The sequence below is a fragment of the Meriones unguiculatus genome, chromosome 6, assembly GCF_030254825.1.
Source record: "Meriones unguiculatus strain TT.TT164.6M chromosome 6, Bangor_MerUng_6.1, whole genome shotgun sequence".
In the NCBI taxonomy this organism is placed as follows: domain Eukaryota; kingdom Metazoa; phylum Chordata; class Mammalia; order Rodentia; family Muridae; genus Meriones; species Meriones unguiculatus.
Window position 1 is genome coordinate 19,150,400 of NC_083354.1, and position 22,270 is coordinate 19,172,669.

The 22,270-nt window shown below is 45.2% G+C and overlaps 1 protein-coding gene across 1 annotated transcript in view; it reads right to left on the reverse strand.

Annotated features, from left to right (window-relative positions):
• Anxa2 (annexin A2) overlaps positions 1–3,169 on the reverse strand; it is a 38,292-nt gene extending 35,123 nt beyond the window's left edge. The window contains exon 1 of the mRNA XM_021652653.2: positions 3,047–3,169. The gene's annotated coding sequence lies outside the window, so the exon portion shown is untranslated. The remainder of the gene's footprint in view (positions 1–3,046) is intronic.
• Between the last annotated feature and the right edge of the window lie 19,101 nt (positions 3,170–22,270).

Genomic DNA, 22,270 nt, shown 5'->3' on the forward strand with positions numbered 1-22,270 from the left:
TGAGTGTCCTCTGGGTGTGGCCAGGAGGAGACAAAGGGCACAAACAGTTTCCTGTCATGGCCACTTCCTATGGTCAGAGTGTCCACAAAAAGTCTGGGATTAGCACCAGACCCCTTGGTGCTACAGACAGGTTCCCTAAGAAGATCTGAGCACAGACCACTTACAAGCTTCAGTGTGCTTATGGGAGCATCTGGAGATCATGTCTGTGGACACACCCGGAATCACAAGCCCCCCTCGACAACACGGATGGGCACTGACTCTGGCAACAAAAGGAAAACCACACCATGCTGTGAATGGGTGGAAAGAATTTCTGTTAAGCCCTGGAATTTCCTCCCTCGGTGGCTCACAGCTACAGAAGGGTGTGGTCTGGGAGAAGCCAAAGGGGGGGGGGGTATTTGTAGGTGCAGAAAAAGAGAACAGACAACTTCTACCCAAGTCTCAGGGGTGCCTCTGAAGGACAGGTTAAATCCAGGGATTCTGTACTCGTCTTTGGGATAAGTTCAGCTCCGTGTCCAGTTCTATGGAACAACCGGTTAGAAGGCAAGGAAAGAAGACCCAGCTGGGTTTGGGAGTGAATATTAATTTGGGAGAACCTAAAATGCCAAATTGCTATTGGTACCATTAATTCACTTATCATTTCTCTCTTTTCTTTCCCCAACTGATTCAAGATCTAAAAAAAAAAAAAAAAAAAAAAGGATTGTGTGTTTGTGTGAGCACATGGAGTGCAGATGCATGCCTGGGTGTGTCTAATCCACGGCTGTATCCTCAGCACCATAACTCTGATTAGGACACAGCAGATACATAAAAGACAGTTTGTGAAAACAAATAGATGTTTGAAGCGGCCCACGGTGTCCTGGACTACTGCTGTAACAGGGTAACAGGGATCTGATGAAACAGATCCCTGCAGAAGCCAAGAATCAGAGCACAAGTTCCCATGAACGCTCCCTCACACGCATTAATCCAGGCTCAAAGGTGCAGGGAGAAACCACAGTCTTCAAAAAATCAATAGCAATTTAGAAGAGTGCCCACCTCGCCAGGAAAACTATTTAAATCAGAAATTAGCCAGGAAGCCAATGACCAAGACTGCCTGCCTAATGCCAATCAATAGGGTACTTTAATAGCTCTTCGAAGACACAGGATGTGAAACACCCCAGGCGCCAGGCCCAGCCCAAGCTCTCAGTCAAAGCCTCAAGCGCTGTCTGCAGAGTTGGCAAAACTTCCTGAACCTATACACCAAACCGGAAACCCTAGATGCAGCAGAGTGGTGGGCCCTTCTGGAGAAACCCCCAGGGAAGACCTCATGGTGTTCGCCAGGTCTCCTCTGCCATCTCCAAGTTCGCTGACTCAAAGCCACAGTCTGGCTGGGTGCAGCGGGCTCTGAAACCAGGAGGAAGTGGGTGTGGAGAGGGACGGCCCATCCCCAGAGCCGAGGTAACACGTCACGGGACACAGGCTGCAACATGGTGGAAGGGAAGCAGGGAAAAGAAATGGGAGAAGGGGCAAAAAGACTCGAGTTTCCAATTAACATGATTTAATCAAGACTCTTTAAAGGTAAGCGAAAAAACTGAAACCCACATCAGTGATTTTCTTCATCCTACCCACAGATCACCCCTGGCCCTCCCACTTTGCGTACTGTTCCCTGCCATTAGGAAGCACTCAGATACAGTGCAAATTAATTTTTTTTCTGGTGCTAGTTTGGAATTCCAAACACATTCTAAAGCGTTGTTGAGGTGGGGCAGGGAAGTGGCTTCCCCATCCAAGCTGCAGACCCACTTAATAATACCCTTGTATGTTACAGTCTAAGGACCTTGGATTCCAAGAGTTCATCGTTGTTGTTACGCGCTGGAGTTGAATACGGCAAACTACTACACAAATGAACAGCTCTTTTCAGTTCTGGGAATGACGCTCGCCCTAGATCAGCAGCTCTTGTTTTGTTTTTTTTTTTGTTTGTTTTTGTTTTTTTGTTGTTGTTGTTTGTTTGTTTTTTGTTTGTTTGTTTTGTTTTGTTTTTGTTTTGAGTTTACTGTGTAGCTCAGGCCGGATTCAAACTCGGGATCTTGCTGCCTCAGCCTCCTGAGTGTTCAGATTACCGCTAAGTTTCAAGTAACAGGTTTTCTTTCTTCTTTTTACATTTGTATGACGCTGTGTTTGCAGTGCTCTTTACTTACTATTTTTGAATGAACTTGCTTTCGGAAACCTTCAATAAACTCAGTGTGGGTGGCCCTAAGAACAGGAGCTCGCAAACCACTCTCTTAGATAAAGAAACTTCTGGAACCACAGCCCTCCATACCAGCACTGGAACCCGCGACCCAGGAGCCACGCCCTTTTCCACAGAACTTATCAACTGACTCATGGTGGCATCAGTGCAGTCAAAGCAACTTTCCCTACAGTTACCCGGGGACACTTCATCCTGCAAATGTTCTAGCCAGTGGCAAACTCCCCAGAAAGAATGAAGTCTAAGGTCATTGTCCTACCAGACAGAGACTGAGCTGAGATTATTCTCTGGGTAAAAGAGGACTTGAGGTTCTGGGGTCCCCGGGACATCCCCCCACCATGTATCCCGCTCAGACTTCACAAATGCACGTCTGTCAGTTGCAAGGAAATTCACCTGAAATTGCAGATATTACAGTCCAGAGTGAGAGAACACAGCGCCGAAGGCTGAGGGGAAAGTCCAGACCTCTCACTGCTGGGCCCGAGGCTCCCCAGCGGCCACACCCAGTTCCCCGTTGGCACCTAGCACGCTTGGAATGCCGCACCCCTCGACTCCCCGCCCGCACACAGGGTCTCCCCGCTTCCTAGGAGACCTCACGGGGAAGCACGACCTCCCCCTTCCTCTGCCCTGAAGCCCCAGGAGAGCGGCATGCAAAGAGCCCAGTCACGACCCAGCGCGGGACACTTTGCAACTCTGCTGCAGGACCCTCAGACCACCCGGTGGGGCAGCTTCCTCTTTGTGCCTCCGGGGGTCCCCATCGCCAGAGCCTGCCGCTCCCCGTTCAGCACCGCAACCCCGAGGCCATAGCGGGCGGCCGGGCCGCGCCCCGCTTACCTGGGCCGGGCACCTAGCGCCGAGAGCGTCCCTAGAAGCCGAGCGGCCCGACTGGGCTGGGTGGGGCTTTTATACCCGCCCGTCCTCCTTGCGCCAGGCCGCCCCGCCTCCCCTCCCTCCCCGGTGTGACTCACCCTCCCTGGAACGCAGCCCAGGCCCTGCCCTGCCCTACGTGACAGCTCTGCCACCTCCCCAGACTCATCGAGCCTCCATCCGTCCTCCCCACCTCCCTCACTTCTAGGGTACGGGTATGGGCCCAGAGCTCGATCTGAGTTAAGATTTCAGCCAACTGGCTTGCCCAATTCACTTCTTTTGCTTTTAGGCCTTTAGGCGGCGGCGAGGTAATGGAGGGTAGAATTGTTTCAAGACACATAAATTTGGATTCCTCTGAGCTGGGCTGTTTGCACCCAGCTCTCCATGACCGTCTGCAAACATATTAGCTTAACCTCTGGTCACCAGCTGGAGGAGCGTGGGGAGGGCGTTTGGCTGGGCCCTGCCCTACACAGCCTTGGAAACCAAAGCAGGGTGGCCTCGGACAGTCAGGGAGTGCCTCCTTCCCTCAGAAAGCACCACTTAGTGCTCTCTATTCCTCAGGTCCTGCTGTCTTTCCTGATTGTAGGTTACTGAGTTTTTTGTTTTCTCATTCCTTCACCAACGGTTCCTCTTGAGTTTTACTGTTTTCTTTCTAGCCTGCTTTTCCGGGGGAGTTGCACAGACAACTCGGGTGCCCACTGTGTTTTTGTGTGACTGCGCACAAGACTCCTGAACACCTTTTACACTAGCTGCTTTGATTTGTTTTTGTTTTTCGAGACAGATTGCTCCATGAAGCCCTGGCTGTCCTGGAATTCACTCAGTAGACAGGGCTTGTCTCACACTCAGAGATCTGCCTGGCTCTGCCTCCAGAGTGCTGTGATCACAGGTGTGCACCGCCACCACTGCCCAGCCACACTTTAAATTTCCTCCTTGCACATCCCACCTCCGTCTTTTCTCCTGGTCCTGACGGTTCTTTCCCATCCAGTCGTGTGTCACCGGTGGAAGGCAACAGATGTCAGCCTCCAGGATGCTGCTCCTCGGAAAGGCACAGTCCACCTTGTTACACAGTTTGAGACGAGGTGTTTCTTTGGCCTGAAGCTCACAAAATTAGGCTGGACTGGCTGGCGGATAAGCTTTTTCCTTGAACTGGGGACAGAACTCCAGTTCTCCTGCCTGGGCCACAAGATCTTTTCCAGCTGGGCTATCTTCCCAGGCCCATCCCTTCTGACTTCAACATCTGTTTATACTTTTCATGCCAGTCTCTGTTCACTCCGAGGAACCAGAGGACCGCAGTGAGGGGAACAGATACGAGGTTCAGTGCCCTCTGTCACATAGTTAGCTGTGAAGTTGGGGGTCTCATCTCCCGGCTCAGTCTCTGGGTTGCCCAGCGCTGTCACTAGGAGTTACACGTAAGCCCCAGCAGAAAGACAAGTAGAAAACAACTTATCCTTTTGATACGCTGTTTGATTTGCACTCAGAGGCCTTCAATGCGGACAGCTTTAAAGACAGCAACCATGTTTATCTGTCTACTGGGTGTAAACACCTTGGAACGTAACAAGACGCGGGCGCACAGTATGAGCGGGAGTCTGCTCCTCTGAGTTCGTTCTCCACCCAGCCCCACAGGCCCCACACTCCTGCTTGTGTGGGGGAGAGTGGGAGGTCTTCTAGTGGAAATGAGGTTTAATGGGCATCATGTGAAATATATAAAAGCCACCAAACATCCAAAAGCTTCTTGTGGACATCTGGCAAAGCTGAATGTATAGAGCGCTGTATGTGGCTGGACCCTCATTTGCATTCTGCTAAGCTTTGCAGTGATCTCATCTGAACACCAGGCCTTTGTTCTTGTCCTGTCTTCTTGGTGTCCTACATTCTGTGTGGAAATCTCATTGGTTCTGTCTGTAAGTTCATTGGACACATGTTTTATCAAAAGCCAGTCTGAGGGTACCCTCACTGACACACGTTCGGGACAGTTTGGAAATCTAACCATTGCCAGGCAACAGTTGTATCACATTGAATACCCTGAACGGATAGTTTATAAAAATCCACAAAAAGGTCAGATGGAGTGTGGGGGTGGAAGGGGGAGAAAAAGTGCCCGCCTTGAAAGCATGAGGGCCAGAGTTTAACCCCCAGAATCCACATTAAAAAGCTGACTGTGGGTGCTGAAGAGATGGCTCAGTGGTTAAGAGCACTGGATATTCTTCCAGAGGACCTGGGTTCAAGTCATGGCAGCCCACACTTGTCTGTAACTCCAGTTCCAGGAGATCCACACCCTCCCAGGGACATAAATGTAGGGTAATACCAATGCACATTAAAAATAAAAAAATAGAATAAAACAAAGCTGACTGTCTTATCTGAGTTGGTCCCAAGGTCAAATACAGGGCTTTGAGTTGGCCCACCCCAACACCTACCCCTCTGTGGACAGCTGGAGTGCTTGAAGGGGCCGGTCCTGCAGATCCAAAGCCGCAGGGTCTCCATGACATAGGGCAACATCAGCATCTCCGAGAGGAGCCCGGCGAGGAGCCAGCATTGATAGTGCAGGATTAGCCAGAGGTCTTGAGCCAGACCAACGACTCACTGCAGTGAACATCCGCAAGTAAAGCTCTTCGGGCAAAAGGCTACACTGTGTGACACTCCGTGTGTGACACCGCAGCTTCCATGAAGAGATTTTTTTTTTTTTCTTTAAAAATTTTTCTTTGGAATTTTTGTTTTCTGTTAGGGGGAGGTTGTGCCTGTAAAGCCCAGCAAGGAAGCGTAGAGACTAGAAGAGCTGAGGTCCAGGTCATCCCCAGCTACACGGTGAATTCAAGGCCAGCCAGGGGTACCCAAGCCCCTGCTTCAAAAAAACAAATAAAACCCAAGCCAAACAAACTAAAAAAAAAAAAAAAAAAAAAAAAACCGGAAATGCCTTTTAGCAAGGTCGTTCTGGCTGCTTTGTATTAAACCAGTGGGGGGGGGGGGAGGGGGGAAGGACCTGTGATGTTTGAGGACAACACTGGTGTCCTGCAGTGGTTTCTGACGTATCTCAAAACCAAGTGGTTTGTCCACATGGCGGCCTCTGTGTGGCTCAGGTCATGACTCAAGCTTAACAAAATCTGTCTGGGGTCTTATTATGAGTCCAGAGCAGCTAGAGATAAAGAGGCTTAAAAGCTGGTAAAGTGACCACTGTCCTCAAGACCCGCAGGGGACCTGAGATAGTCCTGCTGAGGAGAAAAATGTGGTTTTTCAGAGGTCAACCTGACACTGTTAAAAATGGCTGTGCAGCTGGAATGAGAGCTTTTCCTGTATATGTGTGAGTGTGAAGAATATACAGCAAAAGTCTCACTTGAGGTTGGTTCTCTACTGGCAATTTCTGATTGAACAATCAAAGCAGGGTGTACAGCTAGAGTTTATGAAGAACACAAATATACGCAGGGCAGGTAAATCCAACCAGATAAGTGGTGGCATGAAGTGTATGGGCAGGTAGAGTCCATGTCTTTATTCCCACAACCCTTGCATGTTTGTTTTCTATCTTTATCTCCTGGTGCTGTGTGTGTGTGTGTGTGTGTGTGTGTGTGTGTGTGTGTGCGCGCGTGTGTGTGTCAGGCTTCACTCTCAGACTGAGGGCTTCTGGGTCTTCTTTGTAAAGGCCTGTCCCTGGCTTTACAGTGTGAGCCTCCTAACAAATGTCCCCATGCTGAGGAGCTGATTTGATTGAAATGGACTCTAGCCAGTACTGGAAACCATGGACTTGGAGTGAAAAAAAAAAGCATCACATTCTCTTTCAGCTTTAAGCCTAGAGCCTTAATGTGCACAGGGCACACTATATTTAGGTCTAGTGATCTTGCACACACACATAAGCACTGTTTCACAGAAACAGGTTTTATTTATTCATTGGAAAGCCCAGGTATTTTTTTCTAAATGGAAATGCTTTGAATAATTAAACTCTGGCTTAACAAATACATCAATAAAAGCCAGGCACTGGTGGTGCACGCCTTTAATCCCAGCACTCGGGAGGCAGAGGCAGGTGGATCTCTGAGAGTGCAAGGCCAGCCTGGTTCTTCAGAGTGAGTTCTAGGACAGCCTAGGCTACATTTGAGAAACCATTTCTCAAAAAAAAAAAACAAACCAAACCAACCAACAAACAAAATAGTTCAATAAATCAGTTTTCTTCTAAGTATAATTAGTCTTCCTCTTCCTTGGATTCCTTTTCTATGTAAAGCAGAAAGAGTATCCAGAGTATCCTTGTGTTAGTGAAGATAACTGACCCTTCACATGCATGGGTTCCACATCCAGGTGTTTGAACACCTGCTCACTGAAAATCTTTGAGAATGAATCATGTGTCTCATTGAATTTTGACACTATTCCCTAAACACGCTAAGACAACTACTTAGAGGGTGCTCACTATATGTTCGACCTTATAAGCAATAAAGATGGTGTAAAGCAGAAGCATCCAACTTTTTCATACTGCAACATGATACTAACGTGTGAAAATGTTGGGCCATGTTGGAAACTCTCTAGGGCCACATAGCTCTCTACGGTCCACAGTTGCACATAACTGGAAAGTACATGGGCGAGTGTGCATACTTATAATGCAAATGCCATGCCATTTTATTTACTTTTAAAATTTATTTATTTTTATTTATTACAATTTATTCACTTTGTATCCCTGCTGAAGCCCCCTCCCTCATCTCCTCCTAGTCCCACCCACCTTCCCTCTTCTGCCCCTATGCCTCTCCTCTGGTCCCCTGATAGGACCTCCTCCCCTTCTATCTGACCCTCGCCTATCTGGTCTCATCAAGGTTAGCTGCATCATCTTCATTTTATTTAATTTTATTTTCATTTCTGTAGTTTCAAATCAGTACGGTATGAAATAAAGTTCAATTGGTGTCAAGCTGGTCTTTGCTCAGCCTTCAGTGCTGAAGATGAAGCAGAACTGAGTCCCAGGCGCACAAGCACACCCTCTTACAGCATTAGTACAAGGCAAGTGAACAAGGGGCTCTAGCCCCAACATCACCTGATGAGCTAAAGGAGGGTGGTGAGGACAGGCTCTTCTTTCTCTCATGGTACTGACTGAGAATGTGACTCCAGGAAGGAACCAGAGTAGGTCGTAGCTACTGGGGATGCATTAGGCCACTCCTGGCATTGTCAGGGAGTGGGATGCTAGCCACCAGAAAAGAAGCAAGTGGTTCCAGTTGCCACCCAGGCTGTTCCCTAGCCTTTAGGGTTTCGGATGGTCTGACCTTCTCTAGGTTTTCATAATCCACGATGACTTTGGTCCCGATGAGCCAAAGACTAGAAGATCTCAGCATTGGGCAGCTATAACTTCAAACATTGTTTATGCCAATGGGGTCTATCCCCAGCTCCTGTGGCAAACAAGGTTGGAACCCACCAGCATCATAAGGGGGTCCCCCACAGCTCTGGCTGTTCCTGCCATTTGTTTACCTGCACTGAGAGCCTTCCATTTCATTTTCCAGATTTTTTATCACTGGGTCTTTTGAGGGGGTTATGGCCATTGGAAGTACCAGGTAGCTTGATGTGGTCATGGATCAGTATGGTAACCCCAACCTCTTAAAGCTGAGCCATATAGCTCATTAGTGACCACACAGGTGTCTACAACCAGCAGCTAGAAAACACCTCACTGGGAATGTCACTTTCAGAGTGGCTACACTGCATGCCTATGGGATTTGTCCTGCATCATCACACAGGCTTAGCCATGCAGGAACCCAAACCCCAGTTGATCAGCATAACTTGGCCCTATGCTTTGGACAAAGCTAGGCATCTCAGCATGGTCAAAGATCTGGGCTAGTGTTAACTTATCAGTTAGACTTCCTACACCATAACTGCAGATCGCTGCTAGTTTAGACTGGTGCTCAGTGTGAGAGAGGAGCCACCCTGCAGCATTCCAGAACCCTCACGTATAAATCTGTCTCCAGACTCTCATGATGGCCACCTGCCCACTGGCTTACTTGGTCCACTCTGCTCTGTGTCTGGGTCTGGTCTGTGTCATTTTAAAGAAGGGATTCGAGCATCTTAAGGTTTTGTTATCCATGGCAAGGGGAGCCCTGGAACCCATTTCCATTGGAAAACAAAAAAACTGGCTATGTACAAAAGAGTCAATGCTTTAGTTCAGACTCTTTGGACTGTAGTATTTCAGCACGTGTTTAGACCCTACATTGTTTAAATGTGGTTAAGAAATGGTCCTTTAAAGTCAAAAGTTGGGCAAAGCTTTATTGTTATTATTATTATTATTATTATTATTATTATTTATTGACAGAATTTCTCTGTATAGCTCTGACTGTTTGGGAACTCACTATATAGGGAAGGCTGGCCTTGAACTCACGGAAATCCACCTGCCTCCGTCTCCTAGATGCTGGGATTAAAGGCATGTACAACCATGCCCAGTGGACACATCATTATTAAAAATAGCGAGAGAGCTGCTAAATATCCTTAATGTAGTGTATCGGTGATACTCTGTGACATACATACCTGTGAGAACTAGGCAGCCAGAGATGGGACCATATGGTGGGGACACATGCTATCGCCATTGATAGACCCAGGGAGCCGGGAAAGAGCCGTTCGTTACTCACAGGGCCAGAGTTGAGGCAGGAAGTCTGTAAGAGGATGCAGGGGGCTGAGGTAGAGCTCGGCTAGACACCAACGGAAGCCTGGGGCACTACAATCCATCAAAATCTAAAGGGCAGGAGTAGAACAGAAACAGGAGGTGAAACCAAGGCTCCCCAGCTGGAAGAACAGAGAACCTGCCAGAAGGGAAGTCAGGGAGGTGGAGGACAGGCTGTGGGTGGGAAGAGGGGGTCACCTGCTCTGTCATGCTCATTGAAGGACGGCAGAGGTCAGGCCTATGGATACAAAGTCAGCTCCGCCATTTCTTCAGACCATGGAGCCAAGAGAGAGCAAGGAAGGAGTGGAGACTTAGGAAGGAGGGGTGAATAAGGGAGAGCCCAGGAGGGTGCATACTGTGCACAGAGGGACAGGGGTGGGTCTGGGGTCCCACCCTGGGTACACCTGGCTGTTTTCTGTTCTTTAACCTTCTCAGTGTTAGTCTCTCAACATCTGGGAACCATCAGGTTACTTCTAAGTCCCTTACAAGCTCCTAAATTAAAAACGTTCTGCAAAGATAGAGTCTCAAGTATTGTAAGACTGTTAGGTCAATCACTGAATGATTCATAATCCAGCTTTATTACTCAGGCAATTGAACTTCAGCATTCTCCCCTAGTGTGCCAGCATCGGCTTCTCCCGGGGCCTTGGGGATGCCTGACTGCTTTCTAAGAGGAGGGGACTCTGGAGTGTTCTAGAAGTCAAAGGCAAAGGAATGGACAAGCTGTTCACTCTATCCTAGCAGCATTGTTTCTCTCTTCTTGGTCATCCCCACATCCCAGCCCTCCACTCCCTGATCTGGAGCCTGGCCAGATGAGTTCACTGGTCTTTCCCGATTCTGGTTTCTATGATTCACCAGCTATAGCAACTAGGGTGGGGTAAAAAACACAGCTCCAGTCTCAGGTTACACAGCTCAAAAGGAAGGACTCAAGAAGACTGTTAAAATGAGAGAGAGAAAGAGAGGGATAGAGAACTTCCTTTCTTAACAAAAGTTTTACAATATTTTTCTATGAAATTTGAGGAAAAAAAAAAGAGAGAGAGACAAGAAAATCTTATCCTGTAACAGATGAAAACATACTTGGTTTTGATCCTCCATACTCCACCCCTCCCCCACACACACACACCAAAAAGCTGCCAGGATCAATCTGGTTATAACACTCAAGGGCTCCTGGATGGGTTCATTCAATCTAACCAACATTAGACCCCACTAAGTGCCAGGCACAAGGCAGGGCTGGGCAACAAGAAATAACTCCTCCACAAGGTCTCACGGAAGCAAATAATTATAGGTTAGTAAATGTATCAGAAAAGAAACACAAGTGTCCATGAACACGGAAAGAAAAGGCTAGCCCTGTGAGGGGCAGTTAACCATTAGAAAAGAGCAAGCCACTCCTGAACCAACGTTTCAGTTACTCAGTATTCTTTGAAGTTATTGCACAATACAAAAGTAAAAGAGGAAATAGAAACACACCCATGCATTCTGGCCAGGCAGGAAGTGGTCAGGCAGAGGTGTGACTGTTTATTTTTACACAACTCATCCAGAATAAATGCTGGTTGCAACGTTGGTCACATGATTAATCGTTCCATTGTGAGGCTACCTTCCTTTGCTTAAGTATTTGTGTCAGAAACAAATCTTGGTCATTGGAGAAGAGTTTTGAGGAAAAGCTAACGGTCATTTTGAGCCAAGGATGGTGACTAAGAGGGCAAAGGTTAGCAGGAGGCTAGAAAACTGCCCCATTGGGGTTGGAAGTATACAAAGCCACAACCAGGCCCTTAGTTGAGGACACTAACTTATGAATGCAGCAGGATTCCTTTTCTTGTTTTAAAGACAATCATTTTGATATGAGGTTTAAAGTATTCAAAGTAGAGCTCTATCAGCCCAGTCAAGCTTTTATAGTTGCCGATACGCCGAATAATTTAAAAAAAGGAACAATACTACTTTAAAAACTGATTAGTTTAGAGGGAAGGATAAAGTAGTAAAAATATAAGGGCTGAAGCAGACTCCTCAGTGATGGCATATCTATGAATAATGAACTGATGAAACAACAGGACTCTTAGAAACAAACATTCCAAGCTGGTGGCGCACGCCTTTGATCCCAGCACTCGGGAGGCAGAGGCAGAGGCAGAGGCAGAGGCAGAGGTAGAGGCAGAGGCAGGCAGATCCCTGTGAGTTCGAGGCTAGCCTAGTCTACAAAGGGGCTCGATTACACAGAGGAAACCTGGTCTTGAAGGAGGAGGAGGAGAAGAAGAAAAACAACAACCAAAAATCAAACCACCTAACACTCCAAGGTGTGAATTGGGGTATACAGTGTCGTGCCAGTAGAGGCAGGAAGATCAGTTCAAGGCCTTTCTCAGTCACAGATGCGGGCTGGCCATGGGCCATGGCCGAGGATGACCTTCAACGTCTGATCCTCCTGCTTTGACTTCCTCAGTGCTGAGGTTGTTGCTTGTGCCACTATTTTCAATCAAACCAGGGGCATCGCACATGCTAGGTGGGGGCTCTACCAGCTGAGATACATCCTCAAACCTCAGTCATTATTTTACTTTTAGATTTATTTTTACTTTGTTTATATGAATGTTTTGCCTATGTACATGTATGTATACCATGTTCATGTCTGTGGATTCCCTATAATTGGGAGGACAGCTGGTTGTGAGCCACCATATGATACTGGGACTCAAACTTGGGTCCTTTGCAAGAACAATAAATGTTGTGAACTGCCGAGTCATCGCTTCAGCCCCTGAGCTATTATGTCTTCAGTGGCTTTCTTGGAAAGTCCCAGGTCTTTTTTCAGAGTCAGTCTTTTCGAATGATGCACTTGGAGCTTAATTCTCCACAGAGAAAGTGCAGAAAGAAAGCCCTCCCTTTTTAGCTCTGTGCCGTCAAGCAAGCACAGACATCTGATTTGCTCAGGGGAAGGCTGCAGCATGCACCACCCTTCTGCATTCCCATCTAGTGCATTTGCCACTGAACCTCTGGGCCAGGGCGTGGCTGCACTTCCATAATTATGGAAGGTCTGGTTGGCCCTTAAAGCATAGGGTGGTTGGCTTGCCAGGGAAGCGTGGTCACTGTGCCCTTAGGTCTACATCAAAGGGCAGCTTGCCAGTACTGGCCTCAGACTTCCTTCATTCCAGACCTGTCCCCATCTCCTGCACATTGACTCTCCTTAGAGAAGGTCAGCCATGTTGCCTTATGTACTCCCAAGTCCCAGGAAAACCTTTTGACTAACCCCATGTCAGCAGGGTGCACCCAACAGTCCCCCCACAGGTCCCCAGCACACCTTATGAGCTGGCTCCTCCTCTCCTTTCACGGAGGAGAGGCCTTCACCCTGCTGGACGACCTAACCATTCCAGCAGCTCGTGGGTGGACCTGCTCCTCTGTAGAGTTACTTTTCTCCCAGCTTCAAGTTTCCAAAACTCCTTTCAAAGCTCAGCCCCAATGTAGTGCCCCTCACTGATTCAATCTGACATCATTGTACAGTTACAGTGACTTGTGACCTGAAAGAGCTTTTCTGTCCGTTACTATTAAGTGGCTACTGCAGCCTGTAGGGCACTCTGGAGAACCTTACCATGAGGACTGCAGGGACAGAGACCCAGGCCCACAACCATTGGTAGGGGTGAGACTCCACCTCAGTGCTACACCCAACCGCTCCCCTGTCTCTTCTAACAGTCACCAGCCCTGGGGGGCTAAGGAGAGGGCTCATTTGACAAGATGCCTGCTGTGTAATTCCCCGAACCCCCATGGAAAGGCTGGGTATGGCAATGAACTTGCAGCCCCAGCACTAGAGAAATGGAGACAGACGGATCTCTGGGTCTTAGACTAGCTTATCCAGAGAGCTCCAGACACAGCGAGGTGGAGAAAAACTGAAAAAGATTCCCAAGGCTGGCCTCTGGCCTCTACAACACACATACACATACAGACACACCCCACCACACACAAACACACACCTTGCACACAAAAACATACACCACACACACACTATACTACACACACCCACACCCACACAGAGCTGGCTACCTCCAAGCTTAGCCTCTCATATTTCTTGGCACTGGCTGCTGAGAGGCAGAAGGCTTGGCTGTCAGCACACTCAGCATTCCCCTGGATACAGAATGACATTTTGGCCCGAGGCACTTACTAAGTTACACAGTGCTGGCTCCTTAAGAGTAAAAGTTTCCAGGCACGAGGGTGTAGCATTAAAAAGAGCCAAACTGAATTAGGACTGACCGACCACTCTATTAACCTCCCATCCAACCCCCTACCCCCAAACACTGGGACACGGAGATGGCTAAGCCTAATGCTCCATGGTTTCACAACTTCCTTCAGCACTCTTTCTGTACTCTGAGGCCACTAACTTGTGCAATTATGTGAGATTGCAGGTTGGAGCTGGACAGAAAGGACTGTCGTCTGCCTGAAGAGGCACTCTTGGTGGGGCAGAGGGCAGACATGCAAAATGTATTCTGTTGTTATTTTGCACCACAGTCAATGTATCTGCAGTATCATTGAGGCCTAGACTACGTGATCAAACACAAGACTCTGATTCCACAATACACAAACTAAATGTAAAATACACTATACTTTAAAAGGACTTATTTTTCTTTTTATGCAGGCTGTTTTGTCTGCATGGCTTTGTGGAACATGTATGAGGTATGCACTACTTTTGGAAGCCAGAAGAGAGGGTCCAAATCCTGAAACTGGAGTTAAAGACAGTTGTGAGCTGCCATGAGCTGGAAATTGAACCTAGGTTTCTGGATGAGTAGCCAGATCTCTTCCTACCATGGAGCCAACTCTCTAATCCCAATACATCTATTTCTTAGTGGTATAGGATCAACTCAAGCAATAAAACAGAGATCTCAGAGCCATCATTCAATCTGAAACTATTTATGTGCCAGCCTCTATTATTGAAGATGTGTTCTTCAGTGTTTAGCTGATTGTGTTTAACTGATAGATGAAACTTGTAAGTAAATTATGGAGCATCATCTCATGTTTTGAACCGTGTACACATCATGTAATATTCAAACTGGGTGAGTATATCTGGCACCTTAAACATTCATCATTTAAGTTGAAATCTTGTTTGAATGTGATGAAATACGTAGTACCTTAACTTTTCCTGCTGTGTCTGTGGGGCAGCAGCACGGCAGGGCTTATTTCTCCTACCTCATGAATGCTCTGTACTCACTGATTAGCCCTTTTTGGCTAACATAAATACTGCCTCATGAATTACAGAGTCAGTAAAACTGAAACTGGACACAATATTGTCCTTTTTTTTTTTTGGAGTCCCAGCTAATAGGTGGAATGGGGGTGGGGTGGGGAAAGTTTACAGTTTAAAGTCTGTTTCAGCAGTTTAGGTTGGATGGGGGTCTGTGGAGAGACTGGTTTGCAAACACACTCACTGCACTGGAGAATGTTCTGTGCCAGTGGTGAGGTTCTGAGAGTGGAATGTTGGTGTTTTCTCAGCACTCCAGAGACTGCAGATAAGCTTTTGGCACTTGATGGTGAAATTACAAAGCAAGCAGAGGCCATGTATTCAAGTACAGACAAGCTTTGCAGCTGGAAAGAAGGTTTGAAGATGTTTCAAAACATGTTATCTTCCAAATTGTTGACTCTACCCTGAATCTTCACTTTTGCTCCCTCTCTTTTTTTGGAGACAGGGCCCCACAGTGTAGCCCAGGCTGATCCTCATGCCTCAGTTTCCTAAGGGCTGCTGGGATTATGGATGCCATGCTCCTCCACACCTGGCATTCTTAAGTGAGTTAGGCTAGCATTAAATGGATTAATATTGCAAAAACATGTCTGAACATGGAACACTATTCTTAAGAGGTGTATGTGTGTGTGTTCATCTGGCTTTGTGCTCATAAGAGATCAGAAGAGGGTGTCGGCTCTTCCAGAGCTGGAATTATATGTGGTTTCGAGCTGCCTGACACTGGTTTTGGGACCCTAACTCAGGTCCTCTGCAAGAGAAGTACAGGCTCACTAAGCCACTTTAGCTCCTGGAACTCTATCTTTTTTGGCAGGGAACAACTGTGACCTTTAATTTCTTTCTCATTGCCCAGCTGCCCACAGAGTTGGGCCCAGAAATTGAAAAGGTGGGAATAATGAAGATACAGAACCAGCTTAATGTCCACCAACAGATGAATGGATAAAGAAAACAGCATACATGGCGAGACAGTGGGTTCACTCAATTCCACCAAGTGTCATGGCAGCCATAGGACAGGGGAAACAGATGGGTTTACAGGAACAGGGGAGGGAGTGACTCTTCCAAATGGAACCTTCGTAAGTGGTATCCTGACCTTCCCCAGATGGCTTTCAGCCCTTTCCAGGGTCTCCCAACTAGTTGTTACCAGCACTTTTTTTCTGCTGACTGCTAAGTTTTTCAGTATGCACCTATTTTATCAACTTTCAGTCAGATGTCCTGAAACCTGGAAATACAAGTTCACACCACTCTAACACAAAAATACCCCTCCTTCAAGTATTCTTTTTGGACTTACCTTTCCACATACTGCTCAGTACTTTTCTGCTCTCCCCGCTCTCCTTCCTCACCACTCAGCTCTCAACTTGCTGTTCTGCTACTGTTTCACATTAAGAAATCTGCAGATGGCTGAATCTAGTAACACTTCCCTGGTCGTTCTTTATTTCCCCCAACAATGTGAACGGTACCTTTCAAAAGGACCTACTCTGCAATAACCCTAGTTCATACAAACATTGCAGAAATATGTCTAAGTACACGCATTGCTCTTGTGTACCTAACATCAACCCTTCATGCTACCCTTTCCACTTTTAAGTCTTCCAATTTGTATGTACGTGGGTTACAGACATCACGTCTCGTATTAACACACACACAGGCATTTACTTCCCAAGTATGGGGCACTCTCTGGCCTCACATGTTAAAACAAGACTAGTCTCCATCTACCATTACTCACTAACCCACATGTCCACATGTTATGCTGCCCTGATGATACCTCATTGGAGCAGGAATGAAGTCATAAGTCACATTTAGTTAGTCAGTGTCCACTATCAGAAACAGCTTGACAGCCTTCCCCTGTCTCTCATCAGAAAGATGGGATTCCTAAAAATCTCCAACCACTTGTTTTATAAACTGTTTCTGGCTTGGGTTCTCTGGGTGTGTCTCCATGATGGATATCTGTATGCCAGACAGATGCTACATTATTGACAATGTACTTTCTCTTGGTGCAAACCAAGAAACTTAACTGTTGTGTTCCTGTATCTTATTAGTGAATACCTTCTGCCTTAGGGCAGTTTCTGCCAAGTTTCTTCAACTGTAATTGATAAACCCTATATTCACCAAATAATAACAATTTCCAGGGTGATTCTTTAAATAAGACTATGTGTTTGTTCCTATTTATCACCAAACCCTTGCTAACTTTAATATCTGACTGCAAAATAATTATTAACTTTAGCACTTATAAATGGGTGATTTTTCTAACTCCATCTTTCCATTTGTTGGTTGGCCTTCTTTAGAAATGCATGGGCCCCTCCTGTTTGTTTATTCACTTATAATCAATACAGACTCTTGAATAACTATTTTACTCAGAAGATTACAGATGATTACTATAGCCTATTTAATGTTTATATTTTCTCTGACCTGGGATCCTTTCAGCTAGCCCTGTGTCCTTCTGATGTGCCCCCACCACTCTGAGCATTTTCTGGTACAACCCAAATGTCCAGATTCCCCTGCTACCTTTTTTCCTATTCATTTTTGCTGACCTGTCCTTTGCTCCAATTTAATTCACCACGGATACATCAGTGACTCTGAAATTTGTACCAAAGTAGTTTCTAGCTTGAGCTCAAATCTTTAAGACACAGTCATATCTATCTTATATTTAATATGTTGATAGTATCTGACATCTTCTGAACCCGGGTCCTGCAGTGTAGCCCAGATTGACCTCAAACTCATAAATCTTCCTGCTTCAGCCTCTCGGGTGCTAGATAGTAGTTTCTTAAAAAAGTCTTTCTTTTCTTTCCACACAATAAGTCTAATTCTTTTATACCCCTAAATGAGTTCATGGCGTATAGGGTGGTTTAAAAATAGATTCATACCTATGAGCTATCTTAACAACTGGCCTGGCATAAGGCCACTAGGGCAATAGTGGCACAAATGCTATAGAACCAACCAACTACTGTCTGACAGATTTAAGTCCCACTCTATGAGATAGAAGACATACTTGCCACTGTTAATGGGGCCAAGAACCTGTGACTACGTAAGTCACAGGCCCTAGGGGAGAATCTACCATTATTCTGCTAATAATACAGTATTAAAAAAGACTCATAATGGTTTACTGCTATAACCATAGATCAATGCATCTTTTGACCATCAAAGAAGCCATTTCTTGCAGCAGATGACCATAAATAGAGACTACAGCTAATCAGTATGCAGAGCATAAGAAAGCAGGGATTCACATTCCTAACTGGGATGCCTGTATCATACCCTTCTCCACAAGGTTAAGGACCTTCATTAAAGAGTCCGCAGAAAAATCTGAAGAGTCAGAATGATGGATCACTAAAAGGAAACAGCACTTCCCAGACACAACAGGGCAGATAGATATGCAGATATACAGGGCAGAACTTTAGTGATCATGATAGCATACACAGGATCTTCATAAGCTCAAGCTAGACAAATCCCAGCATGGAGGAGGGGAGGTGGGAACTAAGTCCTATCCCTAAAACTATTATTATGCTATTGACAAATGATAGCTGCTGGGAGAGGGAGTCAGTTTTTTTTTTTTTTTAAGAGTTTGGCTCCTTAGTAGGTTGACCAAGCTCCAGGGTAGGTCCCATAACCAAGACTATCTGGACAACACAAATTGGAATTCATGTGTTTATAAACCAAAAATAAACAAACAAACAAAGAATCCAAAGTTGAGTAGGAAGGGAGGTGGAGTGAATATAGAAGTTAGGGGAGAGTGAATATGATCAAAACACACTGTATAAAATTCTCAATAAATATTATTTAAAAAAATAGGTTCACCTAGTCTTTGCATATTCTTCCCCTCACAGAGCTGGCATGCAAGACTGCTGACCAAGTGATTTATTTCTAACCAGGAGAATATGGCAGATGTCACTGTTCACTTCTGAGACACCATCACTTCTGCTGCTCCTTTCTAGGGCTGCCAGAGCTGGGGTGTTCAGGCTGCTGTGCCATTAGGACATTTGGGTAGTACTCCACTGCAGTCTGGACACAGAGGGCCAGTGGCCTACTGTCAGCAACAGAAGGATGAAGGCCTTCCACCTACATACATGTGTGAACCTTGGCTTAGAGGAAGTGGATGTCTCCAGTCAACATGACTATAACTAACAGAAGAGCCTTGGGGAGATAAACTGAGCTGCACCTGGACTCCAGCTCATGGAGACTGTGAGACAGTATTTGTCATTTAGGCATGTTAAGTCTGGTAACTTAACATCCAGCAACACAACATCCAAACCCAGGATCCAGGGAGTAGAAACGGTTAAAGCAAATACTTCTAATGTGCTTTATTCCCTCTCTAACCACACTTCTATTTTTTCCAGTGAATAACACCATCATTCTCCCAGCATTACAAATGCTTCTAGGTAAGCTGTACCTGATTGACAGTGCTGACTTATTAATTCTAGACCTTTCCCATTTTCAAATCCAACCTCATAATATTCAACTTTTTGCCAATGCCTTCTGTAGACTAATGCTGACAAGAGCCCTTTTCAGACACTTGATTGTGCTATTTATGTTACTAAATTTCACTACAGGTTACCAAGTTGTGTGGGACAGGATCCCAGTGTATCTGAGTCATAGTTTCCTCCATCATCTCCATGTTCACAGCCTGGGTTTCATTGTGCAGCCTTCCTTCTCTAGCCCCTACTCATTAAAAAAAAAAAAAAAAAAAGAAATCAATCAGCTGAAGCTTTATTTCAGAAACACCTTCCTTGATTATCAGGACTGGGTTGTATGCTATGTCTTTCTTTTGTTTTTGTAGTTGTAAGGATGGAACTAAGGGTCTCACGTATGCTGGGCAAGCTCTCTACCACTGAGCTATATACCCCCAGCCCAAGATGACTTTTAACAATTACTTTATCAGAGCACTCACCAAATTCTTGTACTAGAATGTACACCTACAAGGAAAAGTCTGACTCGGGACAAGGTCTCATGTAGCCATCTACTTTGGTATTTACTTCTTCACTCCTTCCTGAATATAACACTTATCTACTGAGCATGGCAAGTCTATACTATACTAGACTAGACTATACTCTTTGTTACTCAGTGGTGAACAGATATGCTTTTGTCCCTCCAGAGCTTATTGTCTACTGTCAAGCAAATGATACTGTGAGGTCTGAATGTGAAAAGTGGATAAAAATGGTGACCTAGTGGACATTTCATGCTGCAGTCAAATTCTTGAACTTGTTTTCTAAGACATTTATATAAATTATGCATTCACATAAAAGAATAAATAAGCTAGGTTTATGTTCACAATATTGCAATACCTTGTTTTCTTCCTTGCATCTACTCAGGCATGGTAGGTGAGTACTCCACCATTGAGCTAACTTTCCAGCTTGAATTTAAAATTTTTGCTATAGTATTATCGTTACTTCCTTGCTTACAAATCCTTCATACTAAAAATCAAAAACAGAGCACACCAAAAATGTGTTTAAAAAGAGCCTTTGTTAAGCACATGTGGAAAACCATGTGACTGATCTACTTGGTTAGACTTGTTCAGAGTTTTGGATTGAAAATAATCACATGGAGACAGTGGAAGCCTCTGACACTCAGACTGCAGCAAATACTGACTGTCTAACTTCGGAAAAGAGCTAATTCCAAAGGGATTCCCTACTTCCACACCCCCAAGCTGAATGTCAAATGAGTCACAACTAAAATACTTCTGAAGATTTGAATGTGTAACAAAGAGGGGGAAACCTAAGTGTTTTAAAAGGAGAGTGGCAGGTTGAGGAGATGACACACCAAGATACATATAGCAGCTGGGTATGGTACATGCTTTTAATCCCAGGACTCAGGAGGCAGAGGCAGGTGGATTTCTTTGAGTTCCAGGACAGCTAGGGCTATGTACACTCTCAAAAAAAAAACAAAAAACCAAAAACCAAAAAACAAACAAACAAACAAACAAAAACCGCATAGAATAATGTGTACTATATAAATGTGTATCAAAGACTACCTTAACCTTTAATCAGTATATAAAATTCTATACCCATGTATCAAAAATAACCTTATTTCTATATCACTATAAGAATTCTATTCCAATGAATTAAAAAATATTTGAGAATGACAATAGTTTTATAGTTGAAGAGTATATTCAATAATCTATCCTTTTCTATTATTTCTATGTATTTTTATATTCCTATATTCCCCCTTTTTATTATATTGATGTTTTTACTTTACATCCCAATCCTAGCTCCTCTCCCACCCACCCACCTACCCCATCTCTAACAAACCACCTAGCCACATCAGGACCAAGTGAATCCTCCTCCACTGAGGCCAGACAAGGCAGCCCAGCTGGGGGAAAGTAATGAAAAGTGGGCAACAGAGTCCATGTCAGAAGCAGCCCCCGCTCCACTTGCCAGGGCATGCACAAGAAAACCAAGTACCCGTCAGTTACATATGTGTTGGGGGCTGAGATCCAGTCCATGCATGCTCTTTGGTTGGTGCCTCATTCTCTGTAAGTCCCTGTGGGTCTAGCTTAGTTGATTCTATTGGTCTTCTTGTAGAGTATGTTTCTGTTCTGGAATGAGGTACTGGACTTATACAACTCATTTACAAATGTAAGGTTTACTTCTAGTCCTGTTAAAAGCTGCTACTACAAGCTGTTTAGAATAAACAGTTATACAAGTTAATGGTTAATCAATTAAACTCATGGTCGTCAGATACTAGTCTACTTTATCACAGAAATAAACATGCTAAAATGAACAGATAGTAAATATCTAGAAATAAGCAATGTTTGTCTTCATATTTACTATAGATAGATATGATTATGTATCATGTAAATATAAATGTAAATAGATGATCCTCAAAAACTTCAGAGACCTACAGAACATGGTATTTAAAGATATTTTTATTACTTTAAGGCCTTTTTGACTTGAGATATATCAGCTCCTGGCAACATCCCCAGCTTACCTCAATGGAAATGATTTTATGATGAGCATCATAAAATCTTTTGGTGATAGCTTCATTAACGGCACGCTGGCCACTAGGCAAAAATACCCTAGCTCTCTCTACAGACAACATGCTGTCCAAATGGACAAGACTTAGGCTGAGCCGACTGCCAGGCCCTGCCATGACAGGGTAAGCAAGCCCTTCATAGTTCCTGCTTCACAACTTTGTCTGCTAGATATACTGTGTCAGAAGGCTGAAGACGATGCTCCGCTGTTAGAGAGGGTGATAGTGACCATACAGAAGGCTGTCTCTATCCTCTCTTCGTTTTGGAAGCTGCTTTCCTGTACTTCCTACTAACGTAATAATTTTATGCACTCTCAGTTCTCTGATGGGGTTGAAGACTAGATAGCTATAGTTTCACAGTTAGACCTAAGTTGTTCAGAATTTAAGAAAATGTTTTAAGGTCTAGAATATTGTTTCTAAGTTGAAAATACAAGCTATGACAGAGAATGAG